The 12,531-nt window shown below is 37.0% G+C and overlaps 1 protein-coding gene across 1 annotated transcript in view; it reads right to left on the bottom strand.

The window, feature by feature from the left end:
• Nucleotides 1-8,424, bottom strand: part of tmod2 (tropomodulin 2) — a 62,916-nt gene extending 54,492 nt beyond the window's left edge. Inside the window, exon 1 of the mRNA XM_067419615.1 lies at nt 8,288-8,424. The gene's annotated coding sequence lies outside the window, so the exon portion shown is untranslated. The remainder of the gene's footprint in view (nt 1-8,287) is intronic.
• Nucleotides 8,425-12,531: the final 4,107 nt, after the last annotated feature.

Below are 12,531 nucleotides of genomic sequence, written 5' to 3' on the forward strand. Positions count from 1 at the left end.
TCCTACCTCTTGTCTGCTGTAAGTGCATTACGGGACAAACCCATAATAAGGATAAAAAGACAAGGCAAAAGGTCACAACCACGACAGAGACGAACAAGACATCAGCGAATGTTCTGGAGCACAGAATGACAAGACATTGTTTTTTTTTTAATGTTTACTAAGTTACTTTCAAAGTTACTTCGTCTTCATTCATAGACTATTTATTTTTGTTTTGTCTTGCCTACACTGTTGTATGTAACACTATTTTACAGCGCACTTGTTACACATCTTACATTTACTTACTATAGTAAAAACAGTAAATGATGCATTATTACAAACAAACTTAACCCTCATTAAGTACAGATTGGTCATTAATACTCAGTACTTATTTGTATAATTAAATATAACATGATATACAGTACATTACAATTCAAATTTCGGGGTTGGTAGGAATTTTAAAGGGTTACTTCAGCGATTAGCATATGGCTTTTTATCAGTAGAAATCCTGGAGTATATTCGAATGATCGTGCTTCTCAAATTAATTCCTATTAAAAGTTAAGCTTCCAAAGGCATGAACTGAATACGCGCTGAGAACTACTGCCGCGAGTGCGGACGCGTTTACCTCAATTCTCATCATGAGAGCTCTTACCTCAGCTCATTCACGAGTGTTAGTGACACTCACTCAGCAGCTAAATCACAATATATTGAACACACACCTTCAGTTTTAATTGTAGTGTCTGTTCTCTAACTGAACTGATTTTATGAAGATGAACAAGGTGGTGAGTAAGTGATCAGTGATTCAGTAGCTTTGGGAGTGGCCTCACAGGGCAGCAAAGCATTCTGGGAATGGTAGTCTTTCATCCCAATGAGACAAAAATACATTTTCTGTCTTTTCTCAGTCTAGAAAGCACAAAATTCAAAAATAATTTTACATTTGTACCACATTAATGACCAAGTTTAAATACAGATTCATCTTCCCAACGAATTATTGTTTTATAGACCAACACAGTTAGTCTTATTTTTTAAATCTCGTTTTCATGATTTACTGCAAATACCATGTTTCATCATACCTAATATCGATCTAGCTTAATGCAGTGTGCAACAAGTGTCTCATACTACCTACAGAGGGAAAGTACATGATAAAACAGCGCTGCTTTTGCATGTTGTCTGTGGCATAAAAGCGCCACGAAATCCAGGCCTCATCAACCTACAACTTTGTTTTGAATAAGGAACCTCTACTGGTTCACTCAACTTAAATTTAAAGCGGAAATGGAGTTCTGCTTCATTACTCTAGAAAGGCTAAAATCAGCTGGGCTCCTGAGTGACAACATTGAGAATCTTTTCTTTGGTTCTTTCTCACCCAGTACTTCCTCTGAGAGACAGAGACCAAGGCTTATGGAAACCAGATGGAGGGTGGGTTATTTTGAAATGTTTATTGTGTAAGAGGTACATCTAGCAATCGTTACTTTAGACGTAGTGTTCTTTAATGTGACATTTCAGGAAGAGAAAAATTCATTACAAACAAAAGCCTTCAAGAGGTGTTCTTACACATACTAGAAGGGACACAAATCATTTAATGGAGTAGATCACTTTAAAATAAAAATGACCTCATGATTTACTCACCTTCAAGAAAGTATATGACTTTCTACATTCTGATGAACACAATCAGAGTTATATTTATAAATATCCTGACGCGTTGAAGCTTTATAATAATGGCAGTGACGGTCAGGTTTCACTGAGTTTGAAGCTCACAACCATTTTAAACTGCGAGAGGAGTTACACCGTCTGCACAAGTTGAATAAGGAAGGCAGTCTGCAGGAAGCTAAGTATTATACTTTATATGTTAAATATGGATATTTTTCTTACAAAACCTGCTGATTCACTGTTTGTATTTTTTTTTGAGGATTGAAAACAAAAAAAGAAAAGAAGACAATGCTGAATAAATTCATAGTTTTAGTTATTTTTGGACCAAAATGTATTTTCGATGCTTCAAGAGATTCTAATTAAATAACTGATGTCACATATGGACTACTTTGATTATGTTTTTATTCCCTTTCTGGACATGGACAGTATAGTGTGCATACCAGGGGTGTAAGAAAATATCGATACACGTGAATATCGCGATATTATGTCTGGCGATACTGTATCGATATTTATTTATTTATTTATTTGCATCCAAGATTCGTGGCTTTGTGTTCGGTTTAAACCACAGAATGTATAACACCCAACCGCTAGATGGCAGTGCTATCTCAGAACGTATAACTGACGCGGAGCCGGAGAAGCGCAAGGTAAAAGTGCGTGCATCGCTAGTTTTTACCAAGGGGGTAATCTAGCGCTCGGAAAGCGTTCCACCCCTAGGGGCTGCCATTGCTAACCAAGCCATCACCTGCTGTTAGCATCCCATTGACTCTCATTCATTTTTGAGTCACTTTGACAGTGAATAACTTTACATCTGAGACGTTTAAAGACTCCATTTGTCCATTGTTTATTTCTAAAGAAACATGACAATGTATAAAAGGCTCCATTACCTTGTATCTTACACTATCGCCCCGCAGCAGCTGTTTTTGTAAAAATAGGCTAACGATTGCGTCATAACCAACGCGACCCTGTCGCACAGTTGAGAAATTACCGTATAGACCTGAGGAGACGCTCGCAGGCAATCTTTTACTGTCTATGAGACAGTCGGGGGGACGTGGAGACATGTCCTGGAGACTAGTCTGATAAAGTCAAGGGGGAAGAATGGGGAGAAGCCCATAGTGAGCCAAAAGCAACGGGAGAAAATATTTAAACAACGTGATTCAGCTTTCGCTTTCCACATCTACTAGAAGACTCACAGCTGTCAGACAGGAGGGTCACGTCACATCTACGTCGTCAAGCTCAGTCTGAGCCTGCGCAGTTCGCTCAGCCATCAGGAAGTGAGTGCCCCTAGGTTGACTTCATTCTTTCGCCGTTGATGTCAATGGGAACGCTCGGTCCATTTCTTTTACTGTCTATGGTTTTTACATTAGCAGTCCCAGCTCTCAAGACGATAGCATTATTCCGCTCCTGCAGTATACAGAGCTGAAGTGTGGACTCATTTTGGTTTCAGCTAAAAAGAAGCCACTAAGGAAATCGACAGGAATCATTTTGATTGTAAAATCTAATACTCGGGAAACACCTTGAAACTAAGAGCTCGCTTAACATCCTGACGTCACCCGCGCTGCTGAGAAGCGTTTCGATAGAATGTACTGCACGTTTTCCTCTCGGTAACAAAATAAACACACACCAAAACTGACAGCGGTGGCAGCAGAATGAAAGATCATAGCGATCTGGATATGGATGCACCAGCTCTGCAGTTCAGTACTTGAAATAGCACTTTATACAATAGACTGCTTTATAGAAAATAGCTTAACTGTATTAAATATAAAACAAACAGTCATTCAGTCATGAAATGGACTGCACTTTCTGTTGTTATTAGCCACTGCTATATATATTTTATATTTAATACAGTTAAGCTATTTTCTATAAAGCAGTCTATTGTATAAAGTATACTGTGAACCTTTAAAACATATAGACATAAAGAATCCTGTTGTCACTTTACCTTTTACTTTACTCAGATTGCACAAAATAGTGATTAGTGATATAAATTATACTGTATTAATTAAATTAAATAATTTGTCTCGTGTTTTAGGCATATGGTTGTGTTTTTTATTCTTTTAAATTATATTTAAAAAAAAACACAAAAAAGAAATATTGCAATATATTACAATGTAACCCCTGTATCGTGATATGTATTGTATCGCCAGATTCTTGGCAATACACAGCCCTAGTGCATACACTTGGATATGCTCTCGGACTAAATATAAAATATCTTGAACTGTGTTTAATACATTATGTTGTTAATATTTTATTTTTTTATTTGACAATGTAGTGTGGTACATTGTGAACAAAGATCAGATATTATATTGCATAAAAGTCTAGTCTAAAAATTATAGCAAACCAGTGCTTTAAAAAAGTTAATGTAAAAATCAAGAATCGAATAGAACCTGATAAAAATATATTTATTCAATGTTATCCACATTATATTTCACCTGCAGCAGCGTTGTGAATTTTTGTAATGATAAGTTTGGCCAATAACTTTTAAATGAATCATTATATTTAAATTATATTAAAATCTTGTCAGGCTATTTAAAGGGTAACTAAACCCCTGTTCACAGCCTAAATCCACCCACTGGCAATATTTGAAAAATGCTGAAAAAGTGGGCAGAGCCCAGCGGAGACAGGGGACGAGACGAGGGCGGGGCTGAGCGGGGGGGCGTGCACCTGAGACCCGCATTGATGGATTGTTTGACAGCTGTCAGACTCGCAAAGATGGATAGTGACTGGAGTGACGCAGTAGCTTTGCAACAGAGCGGTCATCTAAAGTAGAGGACTTTTCTCCCCCACCTTCACCTGAAGTGAAGGAGGGTGAAATGTCTGTGGACACAGAGCCTTATCAATCGAGCCGCTGGCTCAAAATGCGTTAACTCCCGATGCCGACGATGCTTTCATTCATTCGTTCATTCTAGCGAAGCAGCAGCGCAAGAGAGAATGAGACCACTAACTAATCTATGAACATTGAACAGCCATATCCTTGAATGCCACTAAAAAAAGCGCAGAATCAATAAGTTCAAACCTAATAGTCTATTACAACAGATTTCCTCAAATAAAAGTTAGACTATATACACCAGCACGTCACATTACCACGGCAATCATTTGCGTGTCAGGGTTTGTCTGAAAGCGTCTGAAGTATGAAAATTATCTTTAGACATGACGAGCGGCAAATATTTCAAAAGAAAAGCTTAACATGTACTTACAACTGCATTATTAATCTGTATTTTCTTCATTAGGATGTTGAAAGCAAGTGAGGAGAGTTTAATTCAATATGTTTCTACTTCATGTAACACGAGCGCTCATACTGGGCTGAAGCAGTTCTAGTCATGCGATCATGGGAAAACATTTCTAAGGGCGTGGTGACCTCGTGCCAGGGGCGTGGTAGTGAGCCGTTGCACCGCAACGTCCAATAGGAAAATTCGACTGCAGTAACCACCGTTCAACCTTCAGAGGGCAGCACTAAAACGTTTTTACACCATATATTATAGAATTAAAACACTTTATACCCAAATGTCAAAACATTTACTCAAATCAATAAACAGCATTAATAAAGCCCCAGTTTTGCAGATCATTAACTAAAAAAAGCCTCGCGCTCATGTAGACTCATCAAGTATAAGGCGTAAAGCTACACACTGAAGTTAGCACTTTAATAAATGCAAGTAAATTCTTTAGTTCAATCTTTGTGTGCTTAAAAGGCACAAGTTCCTGTAAAGAGTCTTCTCTCTTGCTGTATCAAAATCTCACCTAGCTGTCCTCAGAGATGGTCAAGTTGAGTTTCTACATGATTACATGATATACATTTTTTTTTAATACTGTATCCTAAATTGTGGATAATTAAAGGGGGGGTTAAATGCTGTTTCATGCATACTGAGCTTTTTACACTGTTAAAGACTTGGATTCCCATCCTAAACATAGACAAAGTTTCAAAAACTAATGTTGGACGTTTGATAGAGTATTTCTGTGTCAAAAATACTCCTTCCGGTTTCTCACAAGTTTCGGCGAGTTTTTTTCGAGTATGGCTTGGCTTGACGTTAATAAGAGCGGAAGGTCCTTGTATGGGCCGTACGGGCTCTTCTCCCGGTAGGGTGCGCGTGCGCGTGACTAGAGCACGGCGAAAACAGTCTCTCAGATGCAGATCCAGTCGTCCGTGAACACTTATGTGGCGCCGCGCTTCTCTTTATTCCTATGGGTGACGTCGAGCGACTTCAACGCTTCAGCACAGCATTCCGGGAAGGCAGCGCTGCATTTGAACCGATTTGAACGCAGAAATGACGGGAAGCTTCACAACATCGTTTCAGTTGCGTCTCAAAATGGATTTACACGCCACTGCTGTCAGGACTTTACCAAATCATAACAAAGAAGTGTGTTTTTGACGGAGCAGTCCCAGCGATAAAGCTTCGGTCCAGCTTTGGAAGCAGCCGGTGAGTTAACTTAAACTGCTTCAAATGTCTGTGCTGTTGGTTATCGTCGCGTGAGTAAACATCAGTAAACGACACGATCGCGTGCTTCGTCATTCAAATGCGCTAACGGTTACTCCATTGTTGTTCTCTGTATAACGTTACAGTATTCTGACGTGCAAAACCGTTTTGCTTGCTACTTCTAAGGTCTAGTCGCATACAATAGTCCATAAACCGAATCATGTCCTCATAAACTGCGAGTAAACACACAGAAATGTGGAGAGGCCATTAAATACAGTAACTTACATACCACAGAGACGGACGTCCTGATGTTGCCGTTTCTCCTGTTCAATTTATTTCTCCCTCAGATTTGATTGTGGATCATTATCTGTATTAGCTGAGATAGCGATGGGTTTGTCCACGCTTGAGGACGTCACCGCTTTGCGCGCTTGTCATTCTTTAGCTCCGCCCACACGATACGCCTCCAGGCGCTCGTTTTTTTCTGGAAAGACTCGGCCTATATTTCTTTTATAAATATGATAAAACTAAAGACTTTTCGGAGATATGAAGGATGCAATACTACACTATAGGTACTCAAGATTGACTGAAACTGGGTGTTTCACCCCCCCTTTAAGCTATATATCATACGCTAAAGTTTCTGCTATACATTTCTGGAGTGTTAACGATTAAAAGAAAAAACAAGAAGAACTGTACAGAAATGAAAACTGTGAACCTAAAACTGTGATACGAACCGAACCGTGGGTTTTGTGACCCGTGCCACCCCTAATATGCACATAAAACACAATCATACATTGCAGTTTTCATCCATTTTATTTATTGTTTTTGGTATTTATTCAAGTGCATTTTTTGTTAACAGACTGAGAGTCCATTGCTTTTGTTTTTGGTTGTTTTGTTCATTTATTGTGGATATTTAAAATGTTTTCCATTGTCAGTGTTAAATAGTCTTTAGAAATAAAAGTTTATTGATCTTTGTAAAGGTATAGCTGCAATATTATGCCATTATCATCATCTCAGAACGACATTTATCGTTTAGCGCAGTAATTTCTTGGCCAATTTATCGTCCAGCAAAATGTTATCGTGACAGGCCTATATATTAGTAGATAGATAGATAGATAGATAGATGGATAGATGGATAGATAGATAGATAGATAGATAGATAGATAGATAGATAGATAGATAGATAGATAGATAGATAGATAGATAGATGTCAAAGGCCATATTATTAGTGATCATTTTCACTAATGTCAAAGAAATAACACAAAATGAGCACTCTCCTGATCTCAGTCAGGAGCTCTTTAATTTAACCATAATCTTCTATGAAAGCAGAGCATGCTCGTATGGAAACAGTTTTCATTCTCACTCCTTCATAATGCCTTTGTGAACAGTGAACTCATATTGTGTTATACTATGCATTAAATCCCAAGAGTCGGTTATGTAAAACGATGCAGAGTCACGCCCCGGGTGAAGACCACACCCGGTATAACGAGACACGAGAGCTCACACACAGCTGCGCTCGCTCTGTGCGAGACAGCTACATAATACTAATAATAACAGGTCACTATAAACATACAATTTAGCAGCAACCATGACCTGCGCGAGACCGCATTATCATCAGCATCAGCGCGTGCACGCTGTAGCGTCTGTAATGGTTGTAAACGGATCTAAATGCAGCATTGCCATTACGCTAAATCATTTACATTATGTAAATGTGGCCAATAATACAAAGCTATTGTCGGCTGTGTAAATGAAGTTATCAAAATGTCTAATCTAGTAAGTCATTCATTTATGCAAGATGTTGCAATCATATATATCAAATATGAATTGTGCAATTGAATCCAGCTATATTGTTATCCAACGGAGACATCAGACTGAGAATCAATTATGTATGTAGTTTTTTTACAGTTCATGTATGATTTAACGTTACTATGATGGGTGCCCATATCACATATGGTCTCAAGTGTTAACTTACCTTGATAAATTCAGTGAAGCATGTGTTAATGAGTTTTGATCATGTATCCGGTTTAACATAGTATTGAGTATATATAATAGGCTCTGTGTGCAATGATTAGAAGATATTTTGATAGTTTTTGTATAATTGTAATATCGTAAACTGTTGGCCCATCTGCTCACACTCTTATTACGGATATCAGCGCTCGAGCGCTTAGCCAGCTAACTCATAAAGCACATTAACCTCTACATTTATAACCTCTACCTAAATGTAACCCTCAGACTGAGAGAGGACGAAACACATTTCTTACCTTAGAAAAATTCCCGCAAGTGTCGTACCCTTTATCGACCTATTCTTGGTCGGAAAGCAAAGAAATTCCCGTACCCGTCTTCACTGTCTCAGCCCAAGGGCGGTAACACAGGAAACCAGACACTAGAAATGCCCTGATGATTGACATCCACAACAGCTAATCGGAATGTAAGAGCACGCCCATAAACCCATATTCCCGCCTACTGAAAACACGCAACCAATCAGAGATTGTAGAGTTTTAGCGGTTCAAAGGAGCTTGGAACATGAAGTCCACAGATGTCGTCATTGTTTTTGCTCGTTCGTGTCGCTTTTTAACTTGAATAACGTATTGTTTATTGAGTATTTCATTATTTATTTAAATTCTTGTCATCACATTTACTGTATGTCTGTATTAATTATAGGTATATTGTTATTGAATTTCTTAGGTAGGCTAAACGATAATAATAAGATAATTTTGTATTTTGTATTTTTTTATTTTTTTATTTTTATTTTTTATTTTATTTTATTTTATTTTACTTTATTTTATTATTATTTTTTTATTTATTTTTTATTTTTTTATTTATTTTTTATTTTTTTTTGGAGTATGCAGTATTTTTTTAAACAATTGAAACATCCAAATATTTTCTTTACAAAGAATAAGATACTTGAAGACCTGTATTCAAACAGGTAAGGTCAGTGCACATGACGTGTCACATCCACCTGAAATTAAATGTGAAGGAGTGATGAAATATTTCAAAGCATTTTTAAAGTAGAGTCTTTACGCCAGCTTTTCGGCAAGACTTGATTTTTTTGTCCACCGGAAATTGATTGGGATTGAGCTATGGGATTGAGGGATCATTTGTGGTTTTCAATTGCTGCAATCTCATGTGAGTGACAGGATGTCCTGCCCTCTGAGGGGGCGTGTTACGGAGGGAAAGTGACGTCGATGCATTCCCTCTATACTATCAGAACCAGGAAAGACAAAATGAAATGAAGACAAAATGTTCACTTGCTGCCTAATATACCCCACCCACTAACAGGTGACACGATGAAGAGATAATCAGTGCTATTCACTTCACCTGTCAGTGTCATAATCTTATGCCTGATCTGTGTATGCTGCGTGTATCTTTCTAATCCATATCACTTAAGTTATTTGACTTTCTTGAAGGGTATGGATGACTCTCAGGTTATGAATTAAACATAAAGAAAACTCAAATGTTGTTATATGGTTTCAATCCAATAAAGTAACTTAGACAAAGATTAAATATTAGTTGGAATCAAAAATCAATCTGTATCTGGGTGTGTGGTTAACACAAGATTTAACAAAGAAGAACTATAATATAATGGGACATTTAAGAAGACCTTAAGTGTTAGTCTTTTCTACCACACTTGGATTGTAGTTAAATAATTGAAAGCAATAATTAGATATGAAACATTGCAACTGGATAAAAGTAAGGGTGGTATTTCACTCCCCAATTTAAAATATTTTGTATTATGCCACTCAGCTGAGACCATCGGTGTGTTGGTGTGATTTAGAAGTGAAGACAAAGTGAAATAAAATAGAATGCAAGTTTCATGGGATAACAGTTCAAACTCTAATTGGCAAAAAAAAATGTAATTTTGTTGACATGGTGACTTTAACATAGAACTATTTATCCTTAAAGGGGTACTTCAGCGCTGGGAAGATGAACCTGTATTTAAACTGGATCATCAATGTAGTAGAAATGTGAAATTATTTTTGAATTTGGTGCCTTCTAGACTGAGAAAAGACAGAAAATGTATATTTGTCTCATGTGGATGAAAGACTACAATTCCCAGAATGCTTCGCTGCCCTGTGAGGCCATTCCCAAAGCCACCGCTACTGGATTGCGGTGACTGAGTTGGAGAAGACACTACAATTAAAAACTGAACGTGTCTGTTCAATATAATGAGTGAGTCACCGCGCGAGTCTCACAGCACTGAGCAGTAACTGCAGGATCAGATAAATGAGCTGATGAGCTCTCGTGAGGAGAGCTGAGGTCATCGCGACTACACTCGCGGTATACATTCACAACGCGAGTTCAGTCTGGCGCGTTTCAGTTCATGCCTTTGCAAGCTTAACTTTCATAGAAATTAATTTGAGAAGTTAAAAGACTTACATTGCTCACCATAGCTCCGTTTAAATGAGTGCCTGTAGCTGCGAGCTGAGCTGTGAGTGTAATCTCCATCCCCCATGCGCGGGTTCAAAACATGTGGAAACGGCTCCCTCTGCTGGCTGTAGTCTTTAGCCTTTGGCCAAACATTCCTCCTATGATGCAAATATCGTCAATTTTATTTCCAGAAATAAAATGCATAAATCTCTTGTCTCAGGGGGATATGAGGGGGGAAAGCACAATCATTTGAATATACTCCAGGGTTTCTACTGATACAAAGCCATATGCTAATCGCTGAAGTAACCCTTTAAAATAGGAACAAAATAGATTTTCACACATGTGCTTTTCTTTTGAATTATATATTGTGCTAGGTTTTAGAATTGAAAAGAAAAACAGCCTTAAACTTGTATGAACTGGCTGATGATTACCATTTCCTTTTCCTATAGTTTTTCATAGGGTATTTGTTTTTCCCTGAAGCCATCATGTTTATGTCACTCAGAGACAGAAGATGAACTCAAATGCAACACGGGACACAGGTGAGTAAACATGAGAATGTGGAAACAAGGATGCACTTAAGGCCGGGTGCACACTGTACGATTTATAATAGTCCTTTACGACTATACAAACATGAGCCCTGCTGTAAGTCATGTCACTGTAGGATCTCATTGTCATTAATGTCAGACTGTACAGCAGTCAAACGCGTTAAAAAACAGACGCACACAAAGACTCACCCGGAGTTTTACATCATCAAACATTGCCATGTTCAGTGACTTGAGCTGCATTTACATGCAGAAATATGGAAGACCAATATGGCCAAAACGTGTGAAACTAACACATTAATATATAACTTCAGATTTAATTAAACCCAAAACCAGTAAACAACTTATTTATGAAAGGAAACCTATTGCAATAAAATAGTTTGTTTAACAAAGCATAAACATAAATCAGAGACTCCCGTTGAATGCAAAATATTGGTAATTTTGATTTAGTAAAGTATATTCAAGTAAAGCATTGTAATAGTAATTTAATTAAAAAACTTTCATCCAAATGATTTCTCCAAATCAAAAATCTGTGGTTAAAAAAAATAATAATAATAAATAATAATAATATATATATATATATATATATATATATATATATATATATAGGAGAAAATAAGTGGAATATAAATTAAACCGATGCGTTGGCCATATAGCGCTATTGTGGATGTCACGTGACGAGCCCGATCTCACGAAAATTTGATTCAATAGTACGAATGTGCAATCTAATGGAATGTATATGGCAAAATAAGTTTTGGCGTGCATATGGTACGTGGTATTTCGCGTGCACGTATAATACGCACTTTATGGCGCATTATACGTACACCCCCCCCCCACACACACACACACACACACCACCACCCTAATCCTACCCAAGAGCGTGTCACATGCACGCCATAAAGTGCGTATCATATGCACGCGAAAAACTGCGTAGCATTTGTACGAGATTTCACACTCATACTATTGATATACATTACCATGAGATCATGTTGCACGTGACCCATAAGCATTAAGCATAGCCATGGAAATTATACATTCTAAAATAATTGTTGCTTTAAACTCAGTTGGAATATTGTAAACTTATTTGTGAAAGGGTTAAGAGAAATAGAGTCAATAAAGTCTTTTCTGAAGTTCATTCGATGTCTCAAAATGTCCATTAGGCTATGCATCAGTGGTGTGCGTTATTTAAAATATAGTATAGGAAGATGTTAGCCAAAAACATATGTGTTATTGGTTTTGTCTATTAATAAAGTAGACTAAATGTTTTTTTTTTGTTTTTTTTTACAATAGGCTAGTCATAATTGAATTAAGAGATAAATAACTTACTGTCCAACCAGATAAAGTGGGCCTGTTCTCTGAAACTTGGTTCACTAACAATGGAAATACGTTTTGATATATATATATATATATATATATATATATATATATATATATATATATATATATATATATATATATATATATATATATATATATATATATATATATATATATATATATATATATATATAATTTATTTATTTTTTACAAAAAAGCTTAAATTGCGAGGCACAAAGTAATGCGGGGTTAGTTTTAACACACATGGTTTAAACATT

Source organism: Pseudorasbora parva, chromosome 16 (genome assembly GCF_024679245.1).
Source record: "Pseudorasbora parva isolate DD20220531a chromosome 16, ASM2467924v1, whole genome shotgun sequence".
Lineage (NCBI taxonomy): Eukaryota > Metazoa > Chordata > Actinopteri > Cypriniformes > Gobionidae > Pseudorasbora > Pseudorasbora parva.